This window comes from Emydura macquarii, unplaced genomic scaffold (assembly GCF_026122565.2).
Source record: "Emydura macquarii macquarii isolate MOO-44397 ecotype Brisbane River unplaced genomic scaffold, CSIRO-AGI_Emac_v2 contig_3348, whole genome shotgun sequence".
NCBI lineage: Eukaryota > Metazoa > Chordata > Testudines > Chelidae > Emydura > Emydura macquarii.
Window position 1 is genome coordinate 4,873,257 of NW_027133485.1, and position 12,980 is coordinate 4,886,236.

Consider the following 12,980-nt stretch of genomic DNA (forward strand, 5'->3'; position numbering starts at 1 on the left):
GAGATCTGTTAGCATCTGGAATAGTCTTCTCCAAGGGAACTAGTAGCAACCCAATGGATTTTCTTGGGTCACTTAAAACTAGGACTGCACTGGGGAAACACACTGCACTGGCTGAAGTGTGGATTAAATGAAGTATCAGAATAATAAAAAATTAGAGGCCAGTGTCTTATGATAGAGTAGCTAAACTCGCCTGGTAATATTGCCAGTTCCTGTGATTTTATTCCAAGTCTTGTGATATTTGGGGTGTTTCCTAAAGTGCCAGCTCCTGGAGTCACGTTATGTGAGAATCTACCCGAGCGGTTCTCAACCTATTTATCATTGTGTGCCACGTATGTGTGTTATGTGAACCACGTCCAATACCACCTGTATGGCCCTGAGGATGTCACATGGGCCACAGCTGTGTGCTGATTAGGTCATAAGGGGCCCACAGGCCACAGACTGAGAACCACTGAGCCGCCCTCTTCTTGCAGTGACAAGCTTGAAAACATGACACCCCCAAAAGCTGAAAAAACCAGACAGCAGATATAAGGAACCTAAAATGAATTAAATCTCATGCTTGTTAAGCCCACCGTGATTGGCAGGCTGGGGACAACTGATCGCTTGTGAACTCTTGGATCTGCCCGCACTGTTACTATCCGGCAGATGGTGTTGCTTCCCTCTCTCCCAGCATCCTGCCTTTGCTACAACTCTTCTGACCTATGCCCGTATTCCATGATCCATTACTCTTGCAAGAGGCTATGGTCTTAAGAAGCACGATGGAGCGTGCACTTGCTTTATGTGACTTGCTCAGCTCAATATCCATCTAGGGCAATCTTTAACCCCTGCCTAGATGTGAATCTTGCCCGATGGCAATGGTGCCTTTAGTCTCTTCTGTATCGTTCCTATAGTCCTCTTGTTCTGTCCTGAATAGCATCATGGGCCCCAGTTGGACTTTGCATGGGCAGTTATGTTTATCTGGAAATATACAGGGTTGGGAAGCCAACAGATGCAGGGACAGAAGCATGAGCGCAGAGTCAGTCTGCTTTGCTACTGTGCCACTCTTGCTGTATCCAATCAGTTACACTCGCTGTCTACCACGGGCCTGATTCTATCTGAAGCCACTGCTAAGTGGGTGAGCAGAGCACATCCTGGGTGACTGCGAACCCTCTGTTCCTATAGCAACTCTCATTCTCCTGACCGCTGGAATCAGAATGGACTCCAGCTCATGGACCGAGGGGATGCTTCTATTACAGCTATTTTGAGATGTTCAGCTCCTTCTGGCTTCTGCCATGCTGGTAAAGGAAAGGTGGACTGCAGCTCAGGATTGCAGGGAACGGCTCATGTTTCCATACATCTTTGTCCCATTGGCATCTTCGGGTACTAGAGAAATGGTTAAGTGCACATGGATTTACCAACACGGCAGCCACAAAGCCCAGGGTCTGTCTGCGGCACAGATTCCTGCAGTCTGTTACAGGGTGCAAAGCACTGGATATTTCAGTCCGTGGCTAAACAGAGTAAACTAAGGAAGCCCTTTGCCCATCTAACACTTGCATTAATCCTACTATTCCCTGGACTAACAGAGTCTGCGCACGCTGGGAATACAGCTAGTGATGCCTTAGAACATAGACCTATCACACGTTATTGCAAACGTAAGCCAGTGCTTTGTTGGCACAGGTTTCTTTAAGATTCACTTCCTTTGATATTCCAGGCCCTGGCTGAGTCTAAATCTAGAGGTGTAGCATTGTGAAGCTGTCTCTTTCCAAGCCACATGCTGGATTTAGGGTCTTGCCTGGACCAGGCAGTCTGGGAAGCCTGTGCTTTTTGCCCAGATGCGTTTGCGCTCTATCCCTGGGCAAAGAGAAGGCAAAGAGCACAGGGCCTAATGGAAACTGCAACCCGGATCAATAAATACTCAGATCTGAAGGGCTGCAAGGAGGGTCTCGGTGCACTCTGAGTGGAGATGACTGAGAATGTGATTATTGATTGCGTCACGGTAGAGCTTGTAATCTCCTGGTCCGAGACACTCTGAGGGGCAGTGAGCTGTTTCCATGTGCTGTCTCCGTCACATGCATGGTTATTTATTCAGGACCTGCTTTCACAAAATACGTGCCCGTTGCACAAGCCTCCCTGGACTCAGTCACAGCGTCAAACGCTCCCTCCGTCTCCAAAAATTTGTTACAAACTGGTCGCCAGTAGAGAATCCTCAGCATGTGAACTGAGGGGTGGAGCAGCTAATCAAATGGAGAAGGGAAGGCTCTGGAACAGCATCCCTTTAGCAGACAGAGCGAGGGCAGGTACTGCACTGCCGGTGCAACCTGCCTTTTACAATGGCTCCCGTCTGCAGAAGCAGCACAGTGTACAGGACAGCAGGCTGGGAGTCAGACCTGGGTTCTCATCATGGCTCTGCTAGGGGACCGTGGGCTGGTGCCATTGCTTCGGTTTTCCCTCCTGCCCTTGGTCTGTATCATTCACCGTCCTCACTCCCTTCCCATTCGCACGCTTGCCCGTCAGGAATTTGGGACGGTCCTGCAAACGGGGGGCACCCTCTCCTGAACGGGTGTGTGTGTGGGGGGGGTAGTTGGTTCTTTGACTTCGGTGTCTGAGCTTATAACGCAAATGCTCTCCCCCTGCGTGGAGGGGAGGAGATACCCCATTACTTTGAGCCCAGGTGCTTGCTCTTGCTGTAGCTTATTAAAGAAAACGCTGGCAGCTAACGGGCCCTGGGAGCTCTTCATCACCACCAACTTCAGATTTCGGGAAGGTGGAAGGCCATGGATCCCACTGCCACCCCCAAACGACCTGGTCCCTAGATTCGTCAACGGCACCCCCCAGTCCCTCATCCGCTGTGCGGAAGGGAGTTCGCAGCCACTTTGCTATTTGAACTGTCTCAGTGCAGTGAGTCGCAGAGCTAGGAACAAGGGTGCCGGCGGGGGAGGCCGCTTTCCTCCATCAAGGGCAGAGGCCGGCATGGAATCCCCTTGGCACGGATGAATTCTGCAGGGTTCTGAGCTCTGCAATGCAGCTCACACCATTCCAGAGGCTGCTGTGTGCGAAGCCTATCAATATTTCATGGAACCACTTCCTCTAGGGAAGCGATGCTAGCTAGCTTACGGTCTCTCTGATGCTCCTACCAGCATCTGATTTCTTGCAGAAAACAACATCTGATTTCCCTTCTCTTCCTGCAACTGCCCCCAGCCCCCCAAAGTTTCTGTCCTATTACGTACCAGCATCGCTCCACTGTTCAAATGCATCACTCATGCAAGGGGCAAGAGCCGGAAAGCACTTGGCAGACTCCAGTCTGGGAACTGGAGCTTCCAGAGGATACAGCAACCCTCTTTACGTCCCTCCTAAACTCACGCCGTGTTGCTGTGCGGCTGTACAGACCTGCTGTGCGCCTCTCCAGAGGTGGCTGTGGTCCAAACAGCAGGCGTAGGGCTGGATAGTCCACCTCTAGGCATGACCTGGGCTGGCTTTAAACAAACAGAAAGCAGATGGACGCTGGGAGGCAGCACTTCAGAGATTTGCCTTAGCTCCAGTCCAGCAGCAGGCATGAAGGTGAAGGAAACAGTTTGGCACCAGACATCACCTGCACCCCAAGGGCCCAGCCTCTCCATGCCACATAGAAGCCTCAGTTTCCCCCCCAGCGTTGAGCACCTAAATCCCCCTCTGAAATCAGCAGGACACAGCGGCCGTTGGGCTGTTTAAGTACTTGGGAAACAAACTGCTCTATAAACGCAAATATTGCTATAACACAGCACAGCTGAGGAAGGGGGCAGCAGGAAACTCACCTGCCTAGGGGAGACATTTGTATGACAATAGCACCTGGAGCCCCCAATCCAGAGCGGGGCCCCGCTGTGCTGAATGTTGTACGTACACCTTGGTAAAACAGCAATCCCTTCCCTAAAGGTCTTGCGATCTAAACTGACAAGGCACAGCCAGGGGAAGGGACTTGCCCAAGGTCACATGGCAGATTGGTGGCGGAGCTGCTGGGTTCCAATCCAGTGCCTTATCCCCTGGAACGACTTGCCTCCTCCCTATAAAGGTTCTGGGGAGGGGATCATTCTGGAGGTGAATGCGGATATTTTAAGGTGGCTGCTTAAGAGAGGAAGTTGCCTGCTGGAGTTGGGACAGAGTGCAGGCGTAGATGTCCACGTGTCTGAAATGTGGAGACCCTCTACCCCTGTCGGTTTATTGCTGATGCTGGTAATACCAGGCTGACACCACAACTTGTGATCCAGTGAAGGGAGCATTTGGACTCTTATTTTCAAGCATTCGTTCCACACGTTGCTGCTTCCAAATGCAAAACACCCGAACTGACCCTGGCTTCCTCTCCTGAGCTGGGCTCTGGAAGGATCAGAGACGGGCTAAGCTAGGGTGGTTTGGATTTTGCCCAGACCAGCTTGTCCGGTTTAGGTTTGCAAATCAGAGTGAAATTTACCTTTGGGATTGTGGGCCTGGAGGCCTCCATATTGCTGCCATCTCTGCTTCTATCATGGGAGCAGCAATGGGCCGCTCGCCAAGGCCCAGCGTTGCAGCCTCGTATCTCAGTGGTTGGCGTCTCACCAGCGTGGATAGAAGTTCCTTGATTTTTGTATCTAGTTTTCTTAGGGACCCAAGCTGGGACTCTCAGGGTCTGTCTACACAGCAAAGAAAAACCCTGTGGCCGGCCCGTCCCAGCTGACGGGCTTGTGGGGCGCAGGCTGTGGGGCTGGTTCACTGCTGTATAGACTTCTGGAACCCTCCCACACCACAGGGTCCTTGAGCCTGGTCTCCAGCCTACGACCTGCACTGCAATTAAACAGCTCTGCAGCCTGAGCCCCGTGAGCCCAAGTTGGTTGGCACAGGCCAGCCCCGGGTTTTTCTTTGCTGTGTAGGCATAGCCTCGGGCTCCTGGGGCCTGCTGTACGTGTAGACTTTTGTACCACTTATTGCAAGGGCCATGGATTCAAAAAGATGTCCAGTGAGTCCTTGGTGTTTTTGTTCCCTGCAGCGTCCACAGGGCCTGTATATCCCTGCTTACCCAGCTTTAGACAGAGCCCAACGGTACTCTGAAGAGCCTAACGGGTCTGTGGGATGGCCCTGAGGACTCGGGGATAACAAACAACTTGCTGAAGCAGCAGCAGTTGATTTGTTTGTTCTCTAAATGGGAGACTGGGAGCCATATGCCTTGCGTGGTGGAGATGGCAAATGCACAAAGTTTTGAATATTCTTTTATATTAAGGGACACAAGGTTTCTACCATCTTTTGCTTGAGAAAGGAAGTTTCCAAGAGTGGCTTATTCTAAGAGGTTTGGAGAAGGCCTTGGGCATCTGGATGAGATGGGTCTCTGGAGACTGGAAAAAGGTAGAGATTAGAAGTACAGAGACCAGTTGATCATCCAGTCTATCCATGTAGGATTGTTCCCTGATCTATACCTTTCACTGTACTTCCATCCCATTCCTGGGCAAGCTATTCCACAGCCCAGGACACAGCGGGGGGTGTCAGGTATTTCCAGGCAGATGAATCATTTTATATTCTCTGCCTCCCCCCCAAAAAAAACCTTAGATCTCTAAGGGGAGTCTTGCAAGCTCTCTGGGTCAGGCACTGTCCCTTGGTGTTTGTACAACACTTAGCGCAACAAGGCTCACCTCAGTTGAGGGTCTAGATGCTACCACAAGATTACTGTTTCAGTTCACAGCTCCCTACCTCTTAGAAAGCAGCCCCTTTTCGCTTTACAGCATTGAACAAACCCACCTCCCCCCCCCTCCCCAGGTTCAGAAAGGGAAACTTGCAAACATAACTAGCCCGGAGAGCAGAGAAATCCAGGAAAGCAAGATTGTCTTTCAGCTAGAACTTGGAGTTTTGTGCGGCACTGGCTGACCTAAGACTAGCTGCCTGGGCTTCATTAGCGTATTGCAGCTTCAGCAACAAGACTTGTGTCCCTTCGGGAAAGGAGTCCTGCCGGGGTTGTGTTACCCGTCCGTGCCTACCGCAAACAAAGAGCTAAGTGTCTCCCAGGACCTCGTTCCTATTGGGAAGGAGAGTCTAGATCTCGTTTTTGGGGGGAAGCAGACGTTGGGGAGGAGATCTGCCTTTGCTACATGTAAGCAAGGGGATACTTAGGGTCCAGGACTTGTGAGCACTCCGCAAGTGTCTCAGAACTGTTCCTGCAAGTTAGATGGGAGACTGGTAATGGGCTATAAAGCAATTTGCTTGGTCCAATTCAGTTTAGGTCACTCGTGACCAAGAGGTGTCATTATCAGCTGATGCCCGGGGCAGATCCTCGGGCAGCTTCCTGCTAGGGAGGCGTCCATATGTCACAAGAAGCCGTCGCGGCGGGAACTTGGCAGAGGCCAAGGACAGAATGCTCTCACGGGTGGTAGAGGGAGGTGTGGGTCCAGGTGGTCCTACTCTCGTTGGAGTCAATAGGGAGTTCTGCCACGGGTTCCAGTGGGGGCTGGCTGGGGTCAGGGGTCTCTTCCATTTGCAGCTTGCCCAGCAAGAGGCCAAAGTATCCCCTCGCCTGTCCAGATCAGCGTGTGGGGAACTCTGTGCTGCACTCACAGCATGGATACAAAAAACGGCTTCCATCACCACGGCTGTCAAAGCAGTGCTAAATCACTTTCAGATAATTAAGCTAGCTGGTTTCCCTGCTAGTTAAGATAGATGAGGTGACACAATATTTTAAGTGCATTGAAACGGCTTTAAGTACATGGTACCACACTACCTGGATTTTAATCAGCTGGAAAATTAGACATGTTCATAACACTCTCACCGCATCTTGTACAATATGACAGTTTCCATATGGCTGCGCCACAGCAAATCAAGTGAACAAACAGGAAGGCCTGATTCTCACTTACCCTGTTCTCCTACTTACAGGAGTGGTGGGGGTTACAGGAGATTCAGGCCACCCTCATGTTTCCTGCCCACCCCCCGGCCTCTAGCGTAAGCTGGAACAGCCCTGAGCCTACTCCCTCTAAGACGCTGCTTTCCATGAACCCACGTGGACCCTGGGAAGCAAAGAGCCATAATACAGGATATTCTAGCCAGGTACCGGAGACTCCACCAAATTTCTGTGCTGGGAGCTGAGCCAGCGTCGAGTTTGCACCAGCTCTACGCTGTCTGGAGAGCTCCAGCCTAGCGCCCATTCCTAAGGGACCGATTTCACTTACTAGAAGATCCCTCTGCTTTGCCAAAGATGCATAAACCTCAGCGCCCCTGATCATCAGGCCTGGAGCATCTGGGCTCACTGGGCAGAATCGCTTCCTTCTCCAGAGACAGAGATTCTTTGAATCATTTGTTTTCTCAGCGCAAAACAAAGCAGCTGTCTGAGGGGTGAGGCTGATGCTCCGTCTCTGAAGCTGAAGAGAGACAGCGAGTCCCTCTGGCGAGAGGGGATCTGCAGACCATGCTAGCGCATGCCCTTGCACAGTGCTAGTGAAATAAACCACGCCAGGCCCATGCATTAGTCCCCGTGCACCAAATGATGCAATTCAGCGCAACGCTAATTGTTCGGTTCAGCCTTGAAGGACCCACTTTAAATGCCTCCTTGTCAGATATTGGGAGCAGAGGGCACTTAGTGCGTTACGCCCAGCAATCCCGTTAATATCCTAGGCTAATACAGCAAGACCCTTCCAACATTCAAGCAAGAGCCAAGGGTTTCTGCTGCTCCTCTGTTTGCGTCTCACCACCATTTGCACAGACATACTTTCATTCAGGAATCGGTGTCTTTGCAGCACCCTTTGCATGGCATAAAGCATTCTTGTACACATTTGCACTCGTGCAACGAGCCCTGCAGCCATCTTGAAAGCTCCTGTCTAGGAGGAGTCCACCACTCAGGGTGGGGAAAACAATGCATGTGACTAAAGCGACCAATTACTGCACAGCACCAGCCACCCTGTGTTTGCATCAGCCGTTTGTCAAAGAGCATTGGACAAACCAGTTCACAGAACGTGAAGTATTTACAAGTCATCCGTGCACATAAGAAGGAATTCAGTTTGCCGGATAAGCTACTGCTACTCAACTAGTTTGCCCAGCTCTAACTGCAACAAATCTGTCACTTTGCCCAGTGAGGAACGAATACCTGAAAGGATCCTGCATGGCCAGGCTTCCCCTGCTATTCAAGGCGAGTTTATCAGGGACCTACTCTAGGCCCACTGAATTCTACCTGGGTTCTTCCCACCACCCTACTGGGGAAAAAGTGGGAGACGTGCTGATACTTACAGTCAATGGAAAGGCTGTACATATAAACAGCCCCTAGTTCCGGTTACTGTATGTAGGTGTGAGACAAGCCAGCTGGTGTGGCTGTTAGTCACAGCAAAAAAAATAATAATAATAATACTGCACCAGGGAGTCCCAGATACCATCACCGGGGGCACCACTTTCCATTTGAATATAGCAATATTCAATAGCAATGTGTCCAGCCCATCCAAAGGGGAAGCTTCCTATGGAAGCATCTTACGTGATCTCAGGACAAAGGAGAGCGTGAGTTTCCCACAGCCTTGGAGGTAGAGGAGGGCGTGTCCCCCTCTGAATCCTTTCAACGGGCTGCTGGGTGGGCCCACTCCCCCGGCTGCTGGTTTATATTCCCAGCAATCCAGGCAATTGCGGGTCTGCCGCCAATTTGTCTTGCCCACATTTCCCTGAAGGGATTGCTGCTGGTTTATTAAGCCTAATTGGAAGATGGCTAGAAGCAGCAGCTGCAGGCTTCTGGCTGCCTTTGGGTGGGGATTGTAACCCTTTGCTTGCCAAGTCACTTAGGAAGGGTTCGTTTACCGAGAGAGAGAGACAAACAGGACAGATCCAGGAGTCTTTTGGAGAGCCAGGTTTCTTCAAGAGAGGAGAAAGATTACTCCACAGCTTCAGAACTTCCTTACAAACAGCAGCCTCTAAAATCTAGCAACATACGGTCCAGTCCTGTGCATCTCCCACCTCAACTCCCAGGGGCTTCAGTAGAAGGTGCTCAGCACTTTGCTCAGTCCTTGGCGGGATCAGGCCATAATAGGAGACTGTGCCTTCCACTGAGAGTCCGGCTCTAACCTTCGCCTGCTTGGCAGGTGCTTCCCGCACCTCCAGCCAGCATCGCTCCTGCCCCGGGGGCCAGCTGAAGCCACTGACTTTCAGCCGGTTGACTGGAGAATAGAAACAGAGACATTTTTGATAAACCTCCCCTAGCCTGGGGAACGTAAACCCAACCGCAGGAAGCTAGTGCATGAAAGCCAAAAAGGGGCATAGATGTGTCCAGTCTCTGTGCACGTTGAGCAACCATAAAATGACCAAGTAAATTAGGGTGCTTAAAATGATCCCATGTCACACCTTGGGGCTCTGAGCCTACACGTCTGCCATAGCCACACCCAACCCCTGTGCAGTCAGGCACAGATCAGGGCCTGGGAGGTTAAGGCTACTTTTTGAACGGGGTGCTGTATGCGCGGTCCCTTTAAGGGGTGGGAATTAGTGGAGTTGGATGCAGCAGCACAGTGGGGCAGAATCCCAGTGGGAAGAACTCCCTACACAGCTGGGAATAGAAGGACGTGTTGTGGGTTGGTTTTGTGTGTGTGTTTGTTGTTGTTATTGAAGCTTCTTGCATGGCATGGAGGCTAGAGGATATATAGTGGACCTGTACTTCTGCAGTAGAAAGAGCTCTGCTTGGATTTTCTTTTCCTTTTTGTAATGGCTACAGATTGGTCGGGGATCACGGGGCTGGGACCAGGGACAATGGGCAGGACACACCCTCTCTGTCCATTGCTGACAACGCCAACCCTGTCAAGGGACCCTAGGAATCGCCAGGTGCAGCCCAAAACCCTCACACCCAACAGCCTCAACTCGGCAGCCACCAGACTCCTCGGCCCTTGCTTCTTTGTTCCTTTCTCCACCAAGGCATTTCAGGGCGGCCAGACAGAGCCTCGCTCACGTTTTGGAGAGACACCACCCAAGGACCAGTCGCCCACTTCTGCCTCACCCAGAACCCCGAGAAGTCAGCAAAGGCCCTTACAGCGTGGTAAGGCGTGCCAGGCAATGGACTAGCACATCCCACGCTGCCCGTAGGCCATACACAAAGCCACCCCTCTAAACAGAGACCGCCCTCCTGGCCATCCCCTGCCCCGCTCACCGCAGCGGACGGCGGTGCCCCGAAGCAGCCGGAGGTGCAGCTCCAGCTCTAGCCAGGCTCTTGCTTTCGCAGGGGCCACTCGCTTCCATCGCCTTCCCCGGAGGATGGAAGCTCGGCCCCTCACGCTGCCAGCCCCATGGTCAGCGCCAGCTTTAGGTATTCTGCCACCCTCGGCAGAATAAAAACGGGTGTCCCCCCCCAAAGCAGAAAATTTGGAGTATTTGCAGTGGTGCAGGGGCTCCAGTGACATGGACAAGAAAGCCAGGGGCAGCTTGCAGCCTGGCTCTGGGAGGGGACAGGGGCGGCTGCCCCGCACTTCCCGGGACACTGGTGGCTGCCGCCGGGCTCCTGGCTGCCCCCCAGGACCTGGAGGGGCCAGGACTGGGCGTGAGGCGGGCGGCTGCTGCCAGGGTCCCAGCTGGGCACCAGGACCGGGTGGGAGGCGGGCGGCAGGAGGCAGCGGCCGCCTTTTACTTCGCCTCTGGCGAAGGCCAGGCCTGCCCCAGGTGGCATGTGGCTACTAACCCCCTGCGGGCCGGGAGGGTCCCCGCGATACTCCAAGTCGCTGGGACGTGGGACTTCCAGGGGCCTGGCCCTGGCCACTCAGGAATCCAGGTCGCTTGCCAACAGGGGCCTCGCCCTCATTTGGCAGAGAGGGGAAATCGAGGCACAGCAGCGAAGGGGCTGACCCAGCCTCCCCCAAGAAGGGGGGGGGCAGAGCAAGGAACAGAGCCCAGGGACCCTGCCCCCCCCCCCTGCCCCCGCCCGACTCCCACCTCTGGGCACCCCCAGCCGAGCGGTCCCTGCCTCGCAGGGCTGGGCCGGGCTGCGCCCGCTACTCACCCCGCTGCCGGAGGCTGCTCGGAGCCGCTCCGAAGGCGGCCGGCGCGGCTGGACCCCGGAGGAGGCGGCGGCGGCTCTGGGGAGGGTGGGAAGCCGCTAGCGAGGCGCCTGGCCCGGCACCTGCTGATGGAGCCGGCCGGGGCGGAGGGAGCCCATCTGCGCGAAGCCCGGGTCTGCCGGAGCCGAGCGGGGCTGTCCCTGGACGAGGAGGAGGAGGAGGAGGAGGGCGAGGTCCCGGCTGCTCTTTGCTCTGCCCGGCCGGGCTCAGGCTGAAGCTCCCCTTCCTCCGCACCAGGCGCCGCTTGGCCAGGGGCCGGCGTGTAAAGCCCTTTATAGGACGGAGGGAACGTCCCGTCCCTCGTGGGACGGACACACCCCGGCTGGCCGCAGCCCCAGCCTAACACGTGGTGGATTCCCCCAGGGGTGGGGGAAAACTCGCAGCGGCAGAGAGCAGCGCTCAGGCACCGATCCCCCCCTTTTCTCCCCAGCACCAGCCTTCCCACAAGGCGACGAGGGCTTCAGTCATTCCCTGTAGAGCTCTGGCAGTCCCGGCAGGCGACTGCCCTCTCCTTCTCCCAGCCCAGGAGCAGGGGGCGACGCCTTTCTCCGCCTGCCCGGGGTGGGGCTCTCTGCCCCCCAGCACCTGGAGGTAGAGACGAAAGCAGGTCTGCCTGTGCCTTGTTTTGATTTGGGAGAAACCCAGCCCAGCTGCAGTTCAGAGCCGGGTCCCATTTTAGCGGAACCCCCAAAGTTTGGGGTGGTGGGGGTTGGGTAGATAATTCCGGAGGGGGCATCCGTGTTGTTCCTTCTGCCCCCCCCCCCCCTTTACAGTTCTCCCCTCCTCCTTCTACCCTTATCACTGTAGGAGCTCAGCACCAGACTCTTCTAAGACAGGGTGTCAGCACCCATCCCTCTGCCCAAAGCAGCCCACCAGCCCATGTTAAATTCCAGGGCGCTTGGCACCTTGGGGACTGATCCCAGTGCGTACCGGCTCCTCTTCAATCCTGCGGGTCTCAAGTGCTGGGTCTGCCATCACACTAAGGGCTGGTCCCTGCTACAGAGTTAGGTGGACGTAAGTCGCCCCTGCTCTTCGGAAGCTTGACGTGCTTTTCAATGTCCTTGCAGCACCTGCAGTCCTATCACCCAAAGATGCTGCTTCATCAGGACAAAGGGATGAGATGCATTGCAACTTGAAACTGTAGGCCAAGAAACCATCACCTCTGTCAGTGCAGAGAGTTCTCCTCTCCAGAAGGCTACACCCGCCTTCCTCTCCCTCATCCCTGCCTGGTTTGTTCCACTTCACTGGGGGCACACGTTGTCCTTTGTCCCTTTTCTCTCCTCTATCACCAGAGCGGGCTGTGAACACAAGGTGAAACTCCAGTTTGTGAGGTCACATGTCCAGGCAAACAAGTGCCCTGGCAGTGGGCAATCCTTACCAGTCCTTCCTGGCAGTTACTTAGCTTGTATGTGAGCAGAGAGAGATGGGAACTGGACCAACGTGAAGAGGGCTGGCAATAGTGAAGGGCCCAGCGGGTCATCTCAGAACCATATTTGAAATGTAAATCCATCCAGTACTGGAAGGCACTCCCCCAAATAACATGGAGAACATGGCATCTGTCTCCAAGGCCACATGGAAGGTTCCTAAAACAGCTCTAGGGAAGCATACATTAAGGTCTCAGGAGCACTTTGCCAGGAGGAGGCCCATCAAACCTGCACAAATGAGCAGGTGCTGGAGAGAACCTGCCAAACACCCACCCAGGAGGTGAACTTGGGGGACCTGTCAAACTTGCATTCAGGATGGGAGATATAACATAGTCACTTGCACTATATTATCAACCTCTACATGTCTCTGTGTCCTATACAGAGCTCCAGATAAAGCGTGGTTGCTTGGTAAACAAGTGAGGCAAAACTAGAACTCAAGCTATGTGGAAACCTGTTTATTTGTATCTATAGTTGTAGTTGTTTGATTTAATGAAAGCCTACTGTTTAAGAAGTACTGGGATTTTATGTATCATGAGGACTATTTGGGGAACTCCGCTGGTAGAGGGCTGGTAGAATTTCACCCATCCAT